The sequence below is a fragment of the Dasypus novemcinctus genome, chromosome 15 (genome assembly GCF_030445035.2).
Source record: "Dasypus novemcinctus isolate mDasNov1 chromosome 15, mDasNov1.1.hap2, whole genome shotgun sequence".
NCBI lineage: Eukaryota > Metazoa > Chordata > Mammalia > Cingulata > Dasypodidae > Dasypus > Dasypus novemcinctus.
This window is the reverse complement of record NC_080687.1, coordinates 100745787-100765517: the sequence shown is the minus strand read 5'-3', so window position 1 is coordinate 100765517 and position 19731 is coordinate 100745787. Positions and strand designations below refer to the sequence as shown.

The window sequence follows — 19731 nt, the reverse complement described above, 5'->3', positions numbered from 1 at the left end:
GCCGGGATGGTCCCAGGCGGGGTCTGCGGGTGGCCCCGGCCTTGCCCCCGGCGCCGTCCTCCGAGCCGCGTGCCCCCGAGAGGCGGCCTGCCTGGCCCCGTGAGGCCGGCCGCGCTCTCGCACTGCCAGGCCGCAAGTCCCCCGGCTCAGTGTCAACTCCAGACCTAGCGAGTCAAAATCTCGACGCCAGGCCGGGGTCTGTGCCTCCCCGCGGCTCCCAGGGGTCCACACAGCACGGTTTCACGAGGAGGGGTTTGCTCCTCAGCGGGGGAGGCTGCGACAGCTTGAAGTACTTCCTGGAATCCCGGAAGATTCCGTTCTTAAACTCATCTACTCCTGTGGGTGGCGTCGCCTCTGACTGCGCTCGATGCCCTTTGGATGACGTGACCAGATCACTTCTGATTGGCCTGCGCCAGGGAGACGCGACACAGGCTGGGTTTCCACCCTCTCGCTGGGCCTTATGAGGGCGACGGAGACCCACAGGTTCTATGGTCATGGCAGAGAGCTCTGGAGTTCAGTGCCTGGCCAGTGGGCCCTACTTTGGAGTTTGTGCTCCTGAGTCTGATGGAGCTGGACTCAGATGTGACTTTTCCACACATGCCTCTTCTGTCACTTTTACTGACCTGTGGTTGGCGCTAGGGATGGTCCTTACTCAGGAGACCTGAATCTCTGCACTGTCCATGTGCCAGCTGGGCCCTGAGCCTCAGCAGAGTTGCAACTCCTACTCTCCACATTGTTGGACTTACCCAGGTCAGCTAACAGGGAGGTGAGGATGGTGAAACAACACACCAGGGAACGGAGAGTATCTACAACTGCAAGCAGGAGAATCGCATCCATCAGCCTCATGGAATCTAAGCTCCCTCTTGATCTAGAGGTGGAGTGGACATCACCATCCCAGGGCCCACAGATGGAGGAATAAAATATGGATTAGAGTGGACTTACTGGTATTCTACTGTAAAACTTTTGTGACTACTAATAGAAGAAATTGTATCATTGATGGGGACAAAGTGACCAAAGTAGTTGCTGAGGGCAGGGAGTGGGAAGAAGAGATGTGATGTGGGGCATTTTCTGGACTTAAGAGTTGTCCTGAATGATACTGCAGGGACAGATGCTGGACTTTATATATCCTGCCTTAACCCACTGAATGGACTGGGGGAGAGTGCGAACTACAGGGCAAACTATTATCCACGTGGTGCAGCAGTGCTCCAAGATGTGTTCACCGAGTGCGATGAGTGTGCCACAGTGATGGGGGGTTGTTGGTGTGGGAGGAGTGGGGGGGGGAGTGGGGTTATATGGGAACCCTTTGTGATTTTTATAATGTAACATTCTACGCGGGAGGGCTGCGGGAAGACAGAGGCGGGCAGGCTGCGCAGAGAGAGGCCCCTGGGGGCCGGGCCCCGGGCAGCTCAGGGCCAGGCCAGCCGCCCGTCGCCCGCCCGCTCACCGCGCGGCAGGGCAAGCACCAGGGGCCGACTCGGGAGAGAAAGCAGCTCTGCTGGCGCCTTGATTTGGACATTCCACGGCCTCGGAACCGTGAGCTTTCACCCCACATAAATCTCCTTTCTCAAAGCCAACCCATTTCTGCCACTTTGCATGGGCAGCCTGGAAGCAAATGAAGACAAAAGTAGTGGTTAGTGCGGTGCTGAGCTAAGACCCCTCAGTCAGGATGGGGCTTAATCCTGCTACTGGGGCCTTCTAGGGGAGGCCAGAGACAGAGGAAGCCACAGGAGGAAGCCGGAAGCCGGCGGAGCCCCGAGAAGCCAGGGGAGGCCGCGCCTTCGCTGGTGACAGACACCCGGGCCCAGGACGCCGCGGCTTCTGAGAAAGCACTGCCTTGAAGACACCTCGATCTGGACTTCTCCCAGCCTCAAGACCAGGAGCCAGTTAAGTCCCATTGTTGAAGCCAACTCAGGAAACTAAAATAGTCAGGGACCCCAAATCCCCACCCCCTGTCGACTCCCCAGCCTCCTGGGGGGCCACGACACAGTCACTGCTCATTAGAGGCCCTGGCATCGGAGCTGGGTTTCGGGGAGCTTTGGTGATGCCTGGGCAATCGGGGTTTTTTTTGTTGTTGTTTTGTTTTGTTCATTGAGATGGTGAGGCCGGGGATTGAACCCGGGGCCTCGTAGGCGGGAAGTCGGCACTCAGCCACTGAGCCACGTCGGCTCCCTGGAGTTGGTTTTCTCGTTTGTTTGCTTGGTGCTGTTGTTTTGTTGCTGTTTAGGAGGCACCGGGAACTGAACCTGGGACCTCCCGTGTGGGAAGTAGGCCCTCAACCACATCCACTTTCCTGGATGATGGTCTGACAGCAGCAACTACTGCAAACAAATACTCAAGTTGAATGAGATTCCAACGTGGTTCTGGTTTTAGACAAAAATGAGAGTTTCTAGCTATTGAGTCAGTTTGAAAGAGCCGAATTAAAATGGCTAAATCAGCTGAGATGCCAAAGGAGAAAATAATTCAGAGTTCAAGCAAGCGGGAGGATATAAGAATCAAATGATTGGAGCCGACCCATCCTCTATGCCAAGGACACAGATAAACTGATGCCCAACTTATTGAAGGCTGTGAAGAGAAAGAACCCGTGGAAGGGAGCCTTCCACAGGGGCTCCGGGATCGGCGGGCTCTCGGTTCTAGCTACAGCTTGACGCGGGGCTCGTGGCGCAGCTCTCACTGTCAGTGGTGGCTCCAGCTACGGGTTGCCAGTGGGCGTTAGAGACGTGTTAGCGCCCTCCTGCAGGTCAGAACTGGAAATATTAGAAACATTTTTGAAAGGGAAAATCTTGGTAGGGAAAAAAGGATAAGTTTTGGCTTAGTCTATTCTCAAGGATCTCCAGAACCTGTTTCCTAGGTACAGAAAGCGTATTCTCCTGCTCTCTTGCTTAAGTTAATTAGTTTAATGAGGGAAAACTGAGACCAGGACCCAGTAGTTTTTTCTGCATTGCTACCTCTCAAGTGGGGCTTCTGAGTTACCAAATGCCCAGGAGGCGATTGGCAAAGGGTGCAGGAGGATAAACTCAAACTAAACTCGCCATCTTTCCAAATGGCTCTCAGCCTCCCTGTATCTGTATCGGCACCAGAGGTCAGTCCTCTGTGCCACTTTGGCCCTGTCCTGGATGTCTCAGAAACTCGGTCTCTGTCTCATCTTTCACATCGATCCTTCTCCCCCATCCCTGTACCAGTACCTTCATCATCCTCTCCCTGGACTATTCCACAGCCACCCACTATTCCCCAGAAGTGATGGTTGATACCAATTTGCACGAGTTCATGTTTGTTTAGCACATAAACTGAAGAGAGATGAACTTCTTTATAGAGTTTCATCCGCTCTTCCTTGCAGTTGAAAAAGGTTTGGGGAGAATGAGGCGGAATGGGCATGATGGTCCTTATCAACATAGACCTCACAACCTCAGAGGGAGCTAAGAGGTATACCCAAGGTTCCAGAGCAAACCAGGGCACAAAAGAGCTGCCAGGGGTGTAGGAAGCAGTAAAGGAAACCCAACAGGGGAGGGCCAGGAGGGGATCAGGGAGAGCTTCAAGGAGAAGGAGAGGTTTACACTGAGCTTTGGTGGATGGGTAGGGTTTGGAAAGTTCAAGTTCTGGGAGGTGGCTTCTCCATGAGGGAAGATGGTAAACTAAAGAAGCTATTTGAGGAAGAAAAGCTCAGGATGAGTTTAGGGAGTGGCAAATCGTAACCTTTAGCTGGAGCATAGGATGTTTGTAATGGAGAGATGAGATTGGAACCAGATATTGAGAGGAGATGGTGCTTCCGTTCCACATCAGAGCATTTGGATTTTATTGGGAAGATAAAGGGAGCTGAAGGATTCAGAGCTGGGAAGTGACATAATGGAAGTTGAGTCTTGGGGAAAAGAGTGGAACCAAAGGGGTGGTGCTGGCAGCAGGGGACAATGAGGAGACTGAGCAGTAATTCAGCTGGGGGCAAGCACGAGGTAGCAGCAGTGTGGCAGTTTGAGATTATTTTTGAATTCCAAAAAGAGAGATAATGTTTGGTCTGTTCGTCTGGGTGTAATCCCCTTTGGTCGTATTAGACCCACCTGAGATGTCTTTTTTTTTTTTTTTTTTTTGTAGAAATTTTTATTTATCAATTCATATTACCATCCAGAGATATTAAAATATATACTGACATTGAACAAACACAAAAACAATTACATACAACACACCAACAGAAATATAAAATTTACAATTTGACTCATAATTCTTACTTTTGAGATGTCTTTGATGAAATTAGCTGTTAAGATTAGGGCTTTGATTCAATGACAGCAGTAGGGGGTGACTCAGGGTTGAGTTCCCGCCCCCTTGGTGCGCTCTATAAGTGGACATTCAAGAAGACACAGAAGAAGATACATGGGAAGAGAGAGCTCCAGAGATGCCAGAGGAGAGAACTCCGTCAGGACACAGAGGAGGAGAGGACTGCAATCCTGAGCCCCAGGAAGAGAGACAAGCCTTTGCCATCAGCCTACAGCTGAGAGAGAGGAAGGCAGAGCCCTCACAGACGTCGCCTGCCATCTTGCTTCAACACGTGGCAACTGACTTTGGTGAGAAAAGCCTTGAGTTGGACTCCTTAGTGCCTTGAAACCGTAATCTTCTACCCCAAATAAATGCCCTTTATAAAAGCCAGCAGATCCCTGGTACTCCGCATCAGCACCCCTTTGGCTACTAATACAGGCAGGGTGCCTTGAATACCAATTAGATGCGGAAAGGAAGGAAAGAAAGGAATAAGAAATGACTCGGGTGCTGTGCCTCTGTGACAAAAATGATGGTGGCACTAACGAAGGGCGCAGGGTGCAAAGCTTTGGGGAAAGGATGTGTGTTTGGTTCAGAATCCATTGCATTGAATGGGTCAAGGAAATTTACTGGAATTACACGATTATGTCGTACTAGATAAGGAATGTGGAAAACTTAGAAAAGCAAAAAGAAGAAAATTTAAGTCACTCTAAAGAGTAGTTTGGTGTCTATGTATCTCATGTCCAACTGTATCAAATTTGGGAAAAAGCCAAGGAGGATTTTTCCCAGACTAGATTCTAAAAGGAAATGTTAGTTGTGAAAATGTTTAATCATTCAGAAAAGTATAGAGAGTAACAGAGCAAATATTCAGGCATCTACAATACCGAGATTTTTATTTGTGTGTTTTGAAGTTTTGAAGCTTTTTATTTGGAAAGAATTCCAGAGTGTAATTTCCTAAACTTAGTACAGTTTAATTTAGTCCACATTCCAATTTTGTTGACCAAGTAAAGTTCTTTGTAGCATCTGCCCTGCCCCCTGTACAGCTTCCAGTCTAGGCTCAGCATTTAGTTGTCATGTGTCTTTAGTCTCCTTGAATCCGAAATGTTTCCACAGCCTTTCTTTGTTTCCTATATTCACATTTTTGAAGAATGCAGTCCTTTTTTAATAGAATGCTCACTTTTAATGTTCCCTTGTGTTTAGAGTAAGGCTATGCACTCTTCCTTTTTTTTTTTCTTCATTTAAAAATGTTTATTTACAGCTGAGATCTGAAGAAGCTGGGCCCATGGAGCGTTAAGAGGAAGAAGGGGGAAACGGACTTGGCCCAGTGGTTAGGGCGTCCGTCTACCACATGGGAGGTCCACGGTTCAAACCCCGGGCCTCCCTGACCCGTGTGGAGCTGGCCCAAGGGCAGTGCTGATGTGCGCAAGGAGTGCCGTGCCACGCAGGGGTGTCCCCTGCGTAGGGGAGCCCCATGTGCAAGGAGTGCACCCCGTAAAGAGAGCCGCCCAGCGCGAAAGAAAGAGCAGCCTGCCCAGGAATGGTGCCGCCCACACTTCCGGTGCCACTGACGACAACAGAAGCGGACAAAGAAACAAGATGCAGCAAAGAGACACAGAGAACAGACAACCGGGGGAGGGGGCAAATTAAATAAATATATAAATCTTTAAAAAAAAAGAGGAAGAAGGAAGGAGAGACCAGGCAGAGATCGCCCACCATGTTGCTTCAACACATGGCAACTGACTTTGGTGAGAAAGCACCTCTTACAGTACCTTGAACTGGATTCTTTAGGGCCTTGTAATTGTAAACTTTTATCCCAAATACATACCCTTTATAAAAGCCACAAAAACATGTTTATTGAAATGTATCATTCATACATGAACACCCATAAACAAACATGGGTGAACCTACAAAACAAACATGCACATCCTCATCCAGGCTCCCACATATCACCCCGCCACCACCGCCTCGCAGCGTGGTGAAACGTGTCACAAACCATGAGAGAGCATGGTCACAATATCACTTCTCAACACAGGTTATGTATTCCAGGCTAGACCACTGCGGAGGGGCTGGACCACTGCATCCCCTCAGTGTGGGCGTTAATTTTGAACTCCCAAGTTTTGCCCAACTTCTCCCCTGTGTACTAACTTTCTTTTCCTGCCTTGCAACCAATGAGCAGTCTATGGGAACCTTCTAAGGCAATGCAAATACCCTCCTTGTTATAAAAATTCTCTCTTAGACTTAGCATCCACTGATGATTTTTGCCTAACCCAATCTTTATCTGAGGGGGCAGGTGGGAGGAAGGAGAACTCTGGGCAAATAAATGCAATTTGGAAGGCTGTGGGAACTAAGAAAGCCTGGTGTTTTTAGGGAAGCAATGGTGCTTTAGTCTGACCAGATTCTCCAGACAAGAAGGGAAGAAGAGACGGCACGGGAAGTCAAGAGCAACCAGGTAACACAGGGTCTTTCCAGTGAGCTGAGGTTTACATGGTTCTATATGGTGCAGGGGCGGGGGTCACTAAGCAGGAAGGGGCATCGCTGGCTGCTGTGTGGATGCTGAGCTGAGGCCGGGAGTCATTCACAAACTCAGAGGTGAGAGCTCAGGGACCAAGCAGGCCACAGACAGGGCAGCGTCCTCTGGCCGGTCAGCCGTTCTAGTCTCCTTCAGGAGCAGCCATGTTAAGGAGCTGGACCAGGGGATTTATTGTGCACCCAGGAAATAGCCCCTTTTCTGGGAAGGCAAGGCTGACAGGAGTTTGGAGACCCTGAGAGTACTTCCTCCCTTGCCAACCTAGCATCTCTGTCAGGGCTCCTGTTGCAGGAACCGGTGGGGGGTGTGTGTATGTGTTTGTGGTGGGGTTGGGGGCTGGGGATGGGAGGGACTTGCTGAATTTCAGGAGAAAGTAGACATATAATATAGACACTGTGGCTTCTTCCCCAAGGGACACTGAACCAACCTGCCTGTCTCAATTCCTGCCAGAGTATGATGGTTTGAAGCTATATGGACCCCAGAAGAGTTAATCCATTCCTGTGGGTGTGGACCCATTGCAAGTAGGGCGTTCTGATGAGGTTATTTCGGTTAAGGTGTGACCCAGAGTGGATTTTAATCCTCTTACTGGGGTCCTTTATAAACAGGATGAATATGAAGAGAGACAGACAGACAGAGGCAGAGAGAGAGAGAGAAACAGAGACACAGAAACAGAGAAAGACGGAAAGAGAGAGCCAATGAAGCAAGAAGCAGAAGGGAGAGACCAACAGATGCTGCCATGTGCCTTGCCAAGTGGCAGAGAAATCCAGGATCCCTGGCAGCTGTTCTTCAAGAAGAAAGCATTGCTTGATGATGCCTTGATTTGGGTATGTTGTCCAGCCTCAAAAGATGTAAGCTTGTCAGTTAATATACTCCCACTGTTAAAAGCCAACTCATTTCTGGTACCTTGCATTTTGGCAGCCCAGCAAACTAAAGCACAGAGCATTCATGATTCTGGACAGAGGCTCCAGCACCACTGCCCCCACATGGGTCCCCACAGCAGGAGGTATGCTCCAGAGGGGACGGGGTGGTGGTCCTCAGAGCCGTCCCCAGTCATCCCTCGGGGGGAGGGGGCTGGGTTCATCACCTGTGGGAGAAGGTCAGGTCCAGCAGCTGATGGCTTTACCCAGTCATCCACTATTTACTGAGCTCCTACCATGTGCCAGGCAGCACCCAGGACACTGAGAATGCACCCTGAATACATCATCCAGGGAGGAGTGGTGAGGAGGTGGGGAGGTAGATGGTGATGGAGAATTAATACAGACACGCAAAAGTAGCCACACACTCTCGATCCTTAGTCCTTGGTACATGTCTACCCACCAACTGCTCTTTCCTGATACTATTTCTCTAAGATTTGTGGCTCATGACTTCCCACCATTTCCTTTTAATCACATTTTCATCTATAAAAATGTTTGAACACACATCTCACCAGGAGGTAAATGTTTTCACCCAGAAGAGTCCCAAAGTTTGGGCTCTACTTCTGGGATGTTCCAGATGCCATCATCTAAACCAGGCTTTCTGCGGTTGTGGTCCAGGCCCTCCAGTGACAAAGGACCCGAGCAAATGATGGTGGGAGGGAAAGTCCAGCTTGGCATGGAGCGAGGGTATGGTGAGGCAGGAATGACAGAAAGCTATGCCAAACCCAAAGCGCTCACGTCTGTGGGTTATGTTTCCCAGCACTGTAGCCATTATACATTAGTTGTATCAGCTACTCCACTCATTCAAATATTTTTTTGAACCATATTATGTTCAAAACACATACTCTGTACTATGGAAGCTAATGATTAAGAAGTAGTAAGTGTAAGGCAAAGACAGCCAAACAGAAGGCAGGGCACTATCTTCCCAGCTCCAGCCTGAGCCCAGCACTGCCAACTCCATGAGGCTTGCTCCAGGTCTTAGCTCATCACGTGATCCCAGAGCCCACAGAACTCCAGAACTAAAGTAGGTCTCAGCGCTGCGACTCGCCATCACGGGTGATGTGGGACTGCGCCGGTGGCATGCCTTCTCCAGACCGCCTGGCATTGTTCGTGTTTGCTGACACAGTTCTGGGGACCAAGAGTGATTCATGAGAAAGGCTGGTGGGAGGTCTCCCCTGGGCCGGTTTCCCTCCTCCATGTGTATCAGCTGTGGCCTGCAGGGTCACCAACCATCTCCCGTCTGCCTGCCAGTGTGTCCCTGTGAGTGCTTATCAGAGCTGAGAGGCGCACCCACGATTTCACCGAAGAGGAGACCGAGGCTCAGAGAGGTTGAGAGGCTTGCCCCAGGATTCCCGGCAGGGGCACAGGGGGCCTGGAGGCCAGGATATTAACAGTGGTCACTCACCAAGCAACTGCTAAGTGCCAGGAATCACTTGGCCCTACTGACAATGACACATATGCCATCTCATTACGAATCCCACAGCAATCCTACCTGGGGAGCATCATTAGCCCTATTGACAGGTGGCACATCAGAGACTCAGATATTTCAAATTTGCCCAAAAGTCAGAGCTGGCAACTGCCAGAGCCCACATTTGATCCAGATATATTGATGGAGCTGGATCCCTTCTGACCTCAGTGCACAAATCCAGCTGCTCTCCACTATAAGGGCACAAATCCAGCTGCTCTCCACTATAAGGGCACAAATCCAGCTGCTCTCCACTATAAGGGCACAAATCCAGCTGCTCTCCTCTATAAGGGCACAAATCCAGCTGCTCTCCACTATAAGGGCACAAATCCAGCTGCTCTCCACTATAAGGGCACAAATCCAGCTACTCTCCTCTATAAGGGCACAAATCCAGCTGCTCTCCACTATAAGGGCACAAATCCAGCTGCTCTCCTCTATAAGGGCACAAATCCAGCTGCTCTCCTCTATAAGGGCACAAATCCAGCTGCTCTCCTCTATAAGGGCACAAATCCAGCTGCTCTCCTCTATAAGGGCACAAATCCAGCTGCTCTCCTCTATAAGGGCACAAATCCAGCTGCTCTCCACTATAAGGGCACAAATCCAGCTGCTCTCCTCTATAAGGGCACTCGACAAAAGTCCATGCAGGCAGGGTGACCGTGCACTTGGCCACAGCAGCCTGGGCCAACACCCCAGCAGCCTGGGTACCTGACCCTGCCTCCCTGTGGACTTGCTGTGGTCTGAGCAAGGTGGTCTACACTGTGAGAAATGGCTTCATTTCCTTGAAAGAAATGTTCATGAATTCTTAGGTGCACAGCAAAAACCCAACCTATTGAGTAAGAAGACAGCAAATTCTCCTGCCATAGGAAATGAGGTAGCCCTCCTCCCCTGCAACCTGTTGTTTTTTAAAAGATTTATTTCTTTTATCTGCCCCCCTGCTCCCCAAAATGGCCCCCTCATCTGTCTGCTCATTGTCTGCTCACTGTGTCCACTCATCTTCTCTAGGAGGGACCAGTAACTACATCCAGGACCTCCCACGTGGGAGGCCAGGGCCCAACTGCCTGAGCCACATTGGCTCCCTTTGGCAGTCTGATATAGTTATGAATTCCAAAAATAGTTACTGGATTATGTTTGTGATCTGGTCTGTACCTGGGCATGATTGAGTTATGATTAGGGCTTTGATTGGGCCACATAATTAGGGGGTTGAGTCCTCGCCCCTTGGTGGGGGGGGGCTCACAGATAAAAGGCATGGCAAAGGACAGAGTTGAGGTTTCTGAAGTTGCAGTGTTGATGTTGGAGTTTGATGCTGAAGCCTTAAGCTGGAGCCCTGGGAAGTAAGCTCACAGAGGAAACAGAAGCCCCAGGAAGAGAGGAACCCTGAGCCCAGGAAGAAGCAAGACCCTGGAAGGGAGGAACCCTGAGCCCTGGAAGAAGCAAGCCCTGGGAAGAAAGGAGCCTTGAACCCAGAGAGAAGCAAGACCCTGGAAGGGAGGAACCCAGCTGTTAGCAGCCATCTTGCTCCAACACGTGAAAATAGACTGGTGAGGGAAGTCACTTATGCTTTATGGCCTGGTGTCTGTAAGCGCCTACCCCAAATAGATAGCCTTCATAAAACCCAGCCACTTTCTGGTGCTGTGCATCAGCACCCCTTTGGCTGGCTAAGACACTCGCCAATAACCTGTTCTCAAGAAGCTCTGCTCTGTCTGAAGGTGTGAATCCACAGTCATTGCTGCTGTGCTCAGGCACTTCCAAGCTAGGAGGCCGGGGCCCGTCAGCAGCCTGGGTGCAGGGCTGCCTGGTGAGAAGGGCCTCCGTGCAGGCGAAGCTGGCAGTGACAGGAGCGTCTGCCGCGGGGCACCAAGGGGGAAGGACACCGCCTCGGAGCGCGCGTCCAGGGCCCGCAGCTGGGCCGCAGCGTGCTTCACCCACCCCCGCCGGGGCCCACGGCGGGCAGCAGCCCCAGCAGACGCCTCTTCCTCTGGCACGTCTCTCAGGCCAGGCGATTTAGGCGGCGCGTCAGAGCCGGGGAGGTGGCAGGAGACACCGGCTTCATTCCCCCACCACTGTGCCCAGGGACATGTCCTGCTTGACGCCTCGCCTTGGCACCTGGAGGGTTCTGTTTGCCGTACGACGGGAGGTGGGTCAGTTCCGAGCCGGTGGCATGGCACAGGCCCTTGCCAGGCTCTCCCACTCGTTTAATTCTCCCAGTTACCCAGGAGGCGGGGATGCCCCCCTTTCACGGGAGAAGACAGGCTCCTACCAGGGCCAGGGAGTTTGGTCAAGGTCACCTTGCCGGCAGGCAGCAGAACTGGGATTTGAGACGAGGCTTCCGCGGCTCTGTGCGAAACCCCGTCTCCGTGATTTCAAAGCCCAAGTCTCTCACCTTACCACAGAGTGAGAAAAAAGAGAAAGAAACCCTAGAAAAGAAGTGCTCCCAAAGTGAGGTCAGAGGTTATACAAAGAGCCATTTGTGCTTTCTGATAAATCCTGTGGGTCCATGATCTCATTTACCAGGTAAGTATTATTATCCCATTTTACAGTTGAGGAGACTGAGGGTCAGAAGAGACAAGGATTTGCACAGGTGTCTTAGGATCAGCAAGCTGAGCTGCAGGGACAGGGGTGGCTCAGTGAGTTGAGCACCTGCTTCCCACATCCGAGGTCCTGGGTTCAATCCCCGGTACGTCCTGAAAAACAAAACAAACAAACAAAGCTGAGCTTCTGCTCTTTCTCCACCAGAACCACTTTGGATTGGTTGGACTGCGACAGGAAACGGCGGGGCTGAGCACACAGGGCTCTGTGCTCCTTCGTCCCTCGCACGCAGTGCTGGCGCGCCCCAGGGCCGCCCTCCTGTCCCACACAGTAGGTCTTCAGTCTATGTCTGATGAAGGGACTAATCAAATGTCTCTTCACGTGCCTCTGTTTTTCCACAATGTCCTTGTAAATCCTGTGACCATGTGTCCTCGCCCACAGAAAACCAGGAGAGCGGCGGCCCCGGGTACACACAGCCCACCCCCTGCCCCTGGCCTGGTTTCCCCTGACGGCGTGGACTGGAAGCCTTCCTCTGCCCTTCCCTTGCGCCCTGAGCCGTGGCCAGCCGGGAGCTGCGGATCTACTGTTGGGGACTGCAGTTAACCGGGCCGATCACCACGGGGCGCCCAAGGGTCGGCCCCTCAAAATCCCAGCGGGAACTGCCCTCCGGCCCAACACGCAGCCCCCTGAGGGCTCCGGAGGGCCCAGGGCCCCCAGCCCCCAGCAGCCGGGAGGAGGGCGTTCTCAGCACAGTGCAAGGGGGGCTCTTGTTAGGACACCAAGCCCCTGCCCTGAGCAAGCCTGTGTCGGAGAGCTTCTCCCGCGGGCCAGCGGGCGTGCCCCCGGGGCTGTGGAGGACTGTGCTGCCTCTGACAACACCCCAGAAAGCGTCCCCAGCCCCACACACCTCCCTTGCTACGTCCCCACCCCAGACGTGCGGCTTTCCCGCTCTGTCTGCGGGCCCTGGGGCAGTTTCCGAAGGCGGGAACTGCAGCCCCACAGGCTATAGGTGCCAGGATGTGATATCTAAGTAACATTTAGCCTTGGTTGACTTTTCTTCTCAAGGGTTGGTGAGGACTTCAAATCTTCTAGCCACTGGTCACCCATTTTCCTTAAATACCATAGAAGAGAAATACTGGAGGGAAGAGAGATAAGGGCAAACCATTGGTTCTCAGGTGGTAGAACTGCCACAGATTTATGAATTTCCTTTGAGACAGCATTGCCTTAGTTTTCCAGGCTGCTGTGACAAATGCCATCTAGTGGGTTGGCTTAAACGATTGGAATTTATTGCTCATGAGTTCAGAAGCGAGAAGCCCAAAATCCGGGCATCATGGAGCCAGGTTTTCTCCCTAAGACGGGGTGTCCCGGGGCTGGCAAGCCTCGAGTTCCCATGACCATGTCCTTTGCTTTCTCTTGGGGTTCCCATCGACTTTTGGCTCCCAGCTTTCCGTTTGGCTTTCCGTATGTCTGGATTGATTTCATTTATAAAGAATTCCAGTAATATGGAGTAAGACACATCCTGGTTAGGGCAGCCACACCTTAACTAAAAATAACACCTTCAAAAGGTCCTACCAACAATGCCTTCAAGTCTAAATTGAGGTGCATGATTCAGCCCATCACAAACACGTTTCACTGCTTCTCTCATACCTACAAATCCAAGATATTCCAGTTTTCAAGTCCACGGAGGCTCTGTGGAAACCATCTGTGTTTGTCTGTGTCACATTATAGGAACACAAACATTTCTCCCTTGAGCCACTAACTGGGGTAAGAGGTATACACTTTCATTTCCTGGGAACCTTGAAGAAAGGTGTCACACTGCAAACAGTAGTGTAGGGCTGCCTAAGGATTTTTTAGAAGTTAACTAGCCCACACTGACTGATCTCTTCAGCCACCAACTGCAAACAATGGTAGAAACAATAAAACCCTGGGAGCTTATTGGTAATGATTTCAGACGCAACGAGGTGGCAACCAACGGAACAAGTCACACGGTGTGCACTGTTAGGTCCATTTGATAAATGAGGCGATTATTAGGCCTTCAGGCCATTTATTTTCATAAACTGGCAGGATGGATGAGAACTATAAAAGAGGGATGTGTTACTAATTCTGTCACGCCCTAAAGAATGTTCCCTAAGAGACAGGGAGGGGACTGACAGGAGATCTGAGCTTTGGCACGCAGCCAGAGGCATTCCCCTCAAGAGGCTCCAAGGCTTGTGCTCAGCGTCACTTAGAAGGAGGGAAGTTCTCCTTAACCCAGCCGTGAGGTATTTTTCACCTATTGGGTTGGGAAAGATGGAACAAGTCAGGCTTTAGTGAAGGGGAAGGAAACTGAGGATACGCTGTTGGGAGAATGTGAACGGATGTACCTTCTTTGCAGGACAATTTGGCACAGTCTATCACAGCCACAGCAGGCAAGATAATGTGCAAAATACAAAGACATTAGACAGTTCCCTTAAAATAAGTAATTAGATGTGGGATTCCTGAATGGGAAAGGATGAGCAATTTTACGGTTTTTGAGATAAAACTGATTTCCAAAGGAGCTGTTTCCATTTCAAGCTACTATCAATATATGATAGTGCCAGTTTCAACACATCCTGGCCAGCATGGGGAATTTAGAGCTATTAAAACATTTTAAATAATTTAATAAGAAAAATGGAATTTATTATTTTAATTTGCATTTTTATCACCAGTGGTATTGCACATTCTTTTTTTTGTTTTTCTGGTTGCATGTTCTCCTTCATGAATTACTTTTTATGTCATTGGTACAGATTCGTTTCAATTCAAAGCAAAAATACACATCTTTTGCGTGCCGAAGCGACGCACACACACGCACACAAGCTGCAATTTGAGGAAACAGCGGTGAACATGCTCTTATATACACAACAGAACCGGCTGCGGGGATTTACAGATTTCAAATTTATTACCAAAGACCCAATAATTATTTTGGTGGGAGCCTGAAAAACCCACAAAACTCGGGCACATGTGTCTACCTTCACATGGGAGCTTTGCAAAATAGGGAGGAGGGTCCTGCAAATGCAGGAGAGCCCGAGGCAGGTGACGGCGGCTACAAGACAAGGGCGTAGTCCTTTTCTAGTACTAAGGAAAAGACCATAGTGCACGCTCTTATTTGGCAGACCCTAAGAGGCGGGGGTTGTGGTACAGCATTTACCTTCCCTCTGGGGTGAAGAGACAGCAACCTGGGAGCCTATGTTGGGAATGACAGTGGTGGCACGGGTTCTGTCTCAGAACTACTGCATCACAAAGAGCAGTGGTAACAGGCTGCCACTTCCTCTCCTAGAAGTTCAGTGACGATACATTTTAATCCATAAAAATTGCCAAATGAATTCTTAATCCACTTTCAATTTACAATCCCATTGTATATCTCAACAGTTCTCAACCAAGGACAAATTTGCTTCCCAGGGCACGTCGGGCAAGGTCTGGAGACGTTTTTGCTCATCGCCTCTGAGGTGGGCACGCTGCCAGCCTCTAGTGGGGAGAGGCCAGGCTAGCTGCTACTGCCCTACAAAGCACTGGGCAGCCCCCCAGTGCAGGACTGTCCGGCCCCAAACGGCACCGTGGTGAGGGCGAGAAAGCCTGGTGTACCTGGCTAACGTTCTTGGTATTAGTGTTCAAATTTATGAAACACTCTTCATTTAAGCCTCTGCTGTGTGTCATAAATCGACAGTAAGCCTGTGTGCGTGTGTCACTCTTGTTAACATTTAGCATAGCACTAGGTCAGTGTGGTGATTAGGCTATTGTGTCTACTCGGCCAGGTGTTTGTGCCCAGTTGCTTGGTCAAGCAAGCCCTGGGGTAACTGCACTACAAGGGCATTTATGGACTTCAGTCACCATTGACTTTACTGCAGTGGTAAGTCATAGATAGCTGGTTATACTTACATCAATCAGGGAGACTGCCATCAGCAATGAGTGACACTTAAGTCAATCAGTTGAATGCCTTAAAGGGGGAGTGATTCCAGCATTGAGAATTTCCCAGCTCATCTTTGGACAGCCAACATCTCCCAGAACTCGTCAAGAGCCTTCAAGGGACTTTGTTTTTGTTTTAAGATTTTTTAAATTTATTTCTCTCTCTCCTCCCCCCACCTCCCCCAGTTGTCTGCTCTCTGTGTCCATTTGCTGTGTGTTCTTCTGTGACCGCTTCTATCCTAATCAGCGGCACCAGGAATCTGTTTCATTTTGTTGCGTCATCTTGTTGTGTCAGCTCTCCGTGTGGACGGCGTCATTCCTGGGCAGGCTGCAATTTCTTTCGCGCTGGGCGGCTCTCCTTACGGGGCGCACTCCTTGCGCGTGGGGCTCCCCTACCGGGGACACCCCTGCGTGGCAGGGCACTCCTTGCGCACATCAGCACTGCACGTGGGCCAGCTGCACACGGGTCAAGGAGGCCCGGGGTTTGAACCGCGGACCTCCCTGTGGTAGGCGGACGCCCTAATCACTGGGCCAGGTCCGCTTCCCTCAGTGGGCTTTGGTTGCAGCTGCTGGTTGCAGCCTGTCTGGGGAACCTGGCCTTGTGCCTCCCCATGGCTGTGTGAGGGACTCTGATAAATCTCTCACTATCGACAGATATCCCTTGTTGATTCTGTTTCCCTAGAGAACCCTAACACAGTCAGTATTTAACATTACTTATTTTCACCCCAAAGCTCCAACCTGAACCAAGACACATCCTTGACTTGGGGATTGTGTTTTGAGCGACTGCCTTGGTGAAATAAGCAGTTAATTCCTAAATTAGATGTGAGAGGGACCCCGGCTCATAACTTGCCTTTGATTCACACTGAATGTTAAACATTAACCATCTCCACGTACCTGGTCCTCCAAAACTCGCGGTTAACCAGTGTCGTTGACTGTGTCTCACGAGGGCGCCCGGGTCACCCATATTTTATCATCTGTGCACCCCACCCTCTCTTCCCTAGCTCCTGCGTCCTGAGGGATTCAGCGAAGAGTGTGCGGGGAGGAGCCCACCAGCGCCCTGCGGGTCCTTCCTCGCCTGGTGGAGGCAAGAAAAACGACTTCTTTTGAGCCTGACCACACTTTTAAAATCACCGAGTCCAAGCCACCGGCCCAGAGACCCAGTCGTCAGCCACTGGGATTCCCGCGACTCCCGCGGCGGCCCTGCCGGCGGCAAGTCCTTCCAGCACCCGGCTCGCCGGCTTCCGCCCCGCGGGGCGCTGTTCCTCGCAGGCGAGGAAACACCCACCCGCCTCAGGCCGCTCAGGGCTTTTCTTTCCCGCCACCCAATGAAGGAAAACACTCCCGCCACCAGTTATTCTCCTTCCGGGAGGCGTCGGTGGGTGCGTCGTCATCTCCCCGTGGACGAGTCCGGGAGGCCACCTGCCAGGAGGCCTTCTCCTGCTCACAGCGCCCGGGACTGTCCCGCCTCACCCGCGGCGCCGGCGGCAGCGACCCCGGAAGGGCGAGCCCGGGAGGGGACCCCCTCCCGCAGTGCCCCCTCCGCCGCCGCCCCGCCCTCCCCGCCCTCCCCGCCGCCGCCCCGCCCCCCGCCGCCGCCCGCTCCCGCCCTCCCCGCCGCGGCTCCGCCCTCCCCGACACCGCCCGCTCCCGCCCTCCCCGCCGCCGCCCGCTCCCGCCCCCCCCGCCGCGGCCCCGCCCTCCCCGCCGCGGCTCCGCCCTCCCCGCCGCCGCCCGCTCCCGCCCCCCCCGCCGCGGCCCCGCCCTCCCCGCCGCGGCTCCGCCCTCCCCGCCGCCGCCCGCTCCCGCCCCCCCCGCCGCGGCCCCGCCCTCCCCGCCGCGGCTCCGCCCTCCCCGCCGCCGCCCGCTCCCGCCCTCCCCGCCGCCGCCCGCTCCCGCCCTCCCCGCCGCGGCTCCGCCCTCCCCGCCGCCGCCCGCTCCCGCCCTCCCCGCCGCCGCCCGCTCCCGCCCTCCCCGCCGCCGCCCGCTCCCGCCCCCCCCCCGCCGCGGCCCCGCCCTCCCCGCCGCGGCCCCGCCCTCCCCGCCGCCGCCCGCTCCCGCCCTCCCCGCCGCCGCCCGCTCCCGCCCTCCCCGCCGCGGCTCCGCCCTCCCCGCCGCGGCTCCGCCCTCCCCGCCGCCGCCCGCTCCCGCCCTCCCCGCCGCGGCTCCGCCCCCCGCCGCCGCCCGCTCCCGCCCCTCCCCGCCGCGGCCCCGCCCTCCCCGCCGCGGCTCCGCCCTCCCCGCCGCCGCCCGCTCCCGCCCTCCCCGCCGCGGCTCCGCCCTCCCCGCCGCCGCCCGCTCCCGCCCTCCCCGCCGCCGCCCGCTCCCGCCCTCCCCGCCGCCGCCCGCTCCCGCCCCCCCCCCGCCGCGGCCCCGCCCTCCCCGCCGCGGCCCCGCCCTCCCCGCCGCGGCTCCGCCCTCCCCGCCGCCGCCCGCTCCCGCCCTCCCCGCCGCCGCCCGCTCCCGCCCTCCCCGCCGCCGCCCGCTCCCGCCCTCCCCGCCGCGGCCCCGCCCTCCCCGCCGCGGCTCCGCCCTCCCCGACACCGCCCGCTCCCGCCCTCCCCGCCGCCGCCCGCTCCCGCCCTCCCCGCCGCGGCCCCGCCCTCCCCGCCGCGGCTCCGCCCTCCCCGACACCGCCCGCTCCCGCCCTCCCCGCCGCCGCCCGCTCCCGCCCTCCCCGCCGCGGCCCCGCCCTCCCCACCGCGGCCCCGCCCTCCGCCACCGCCCCCTCCCGCCCTCCTCGCCGCGGCCCCGCCCTCCCCCGCCGCGGCCCCGCCCTCCCCGCCGCGGCCCCGCCGTGGCTCCGCGCGCCGCCAGGGGGCAGCAGAGCGCCCCGCGGCGGGCGGCGGCGGCGCGGGCTCGAGGCCTCGTGGGCGAGGGGCCGGGCGTACCCGGGGTCCTTCCGAGCCTGCGAGGCGGCCGGGGGCAGCTGCGGGGCTGTCGCCGGCCGAGCCCCCCCCGCTGTGGGCGTGCCCGCCCTGGGCAGACTCGGGAGGGCGGTGGCCACGCTTAGGGCCTCCTCGGCCCTGCCCCACAAGCAGCCCCCGGCTCCTGAGTCAAATAAAGCTTCCTGCCGCCCCCTCCCAAAGACGGCGTCGGTGGGTCTGGGCCGGGGCCCCCGCGTGTGGCTTTGCCAGCGTCCCTGGTATTCCACAGGCCGCACTCGGGGAATCAGTAAAGAACCGTACGGCGCGGAAGCCCCTTCACCCTGCGGTTTATACAGACAAGAGCGGCGGGACCGGGCTGGAACCGTGAGGCAAGACACGCGCCCTTTGCAGGAGGTTCGAGGAGGCCCTCTTTTTAAACTAAATTAAGATGTGATCCACATACCACAGCGTTACCCTTTTAAAGTAATGGCTTTTACTATAGTTTTAGTATACATTTAGTGTCTTCCCTATAAATGTAGTATTGCAGTATACAATAAATATTGTATTTCATGGGCTATAGTTAGTGGTAATATCTGACGAAGCTCTTTCCTGGTTTGCAGCACATGCTTTGCAACAATGCAAGGTGTTGGTGATGTACGAGGGCACTGGATGAGGATACACCTGTTTGTTTTGTACCTTCACAACTTTTACTGCGCACTTACTGTTTACATATGTCCATGTATGAAGGATATACTTCACTAAACATTTTTAAATGGAAAAAATGTATATTTAGTATAGTCGCCACATTCAATACATTCACCATCATCACTAATTCTAGGACGTTTTCATCACCCCAGAGAGAAATCCATTAGTAGTCACTCCCCATTCTCACCCCTCAACTCGTGGCAACACCCCTCTCATTTCTCCCTTTTAAGGTTGGTACTGCACTTGCACAGCCCTGAGTGAGGGTCGCCTTAATTTTGTACCCCACTCTTGGCCCTGCCAGGAGGACTCTGTAGGAAGAAAGAGTGGTCTTCTCTCCAACTTTTGGCCAGACCACACACTGAGTAAGTTGAAGGACTCTCTGCAACGATGCTGGGGTCTGGGGAAACACAGTAATTTATAGCTGGGGCTGGAGCTGGCCAAAAAAGGGTCAGTGGTTCATTTTGAGCGTGCTTCAACCCCGGGTCAAAACAGACAAATCTGCAGTCTTCCTGGGAGTTCACTGAGGAGGGCATACTGGCTGGTGTCTCAGCAGCTCCCCAGATCCCCTGA

The 19731-nt window shown here is 54.0% G+C and overlaps 1 long non-coding RNA gene across 1 annotated transcript; it reads right to left on the bottom strand.

The window, feature by feature from the left end:
* Positions 1–5460: 5460 nt before the first annotated feature.
* On the bottom strand, positions 5461–17157 carry LOC131273474 (uncharacterized). The gene is made up of 2 exons (XR_009180734.2): positions 16487–17157; positions 5461–11826 (listed from the first exon to the last, which is right to left on the bottom strand). It is a non-coding gene; the product is annotated as an uncharacterized lncRNA (long non-coding RNA).
* Positions 17158–19731: the final 2574 nt, after the last annotated feature.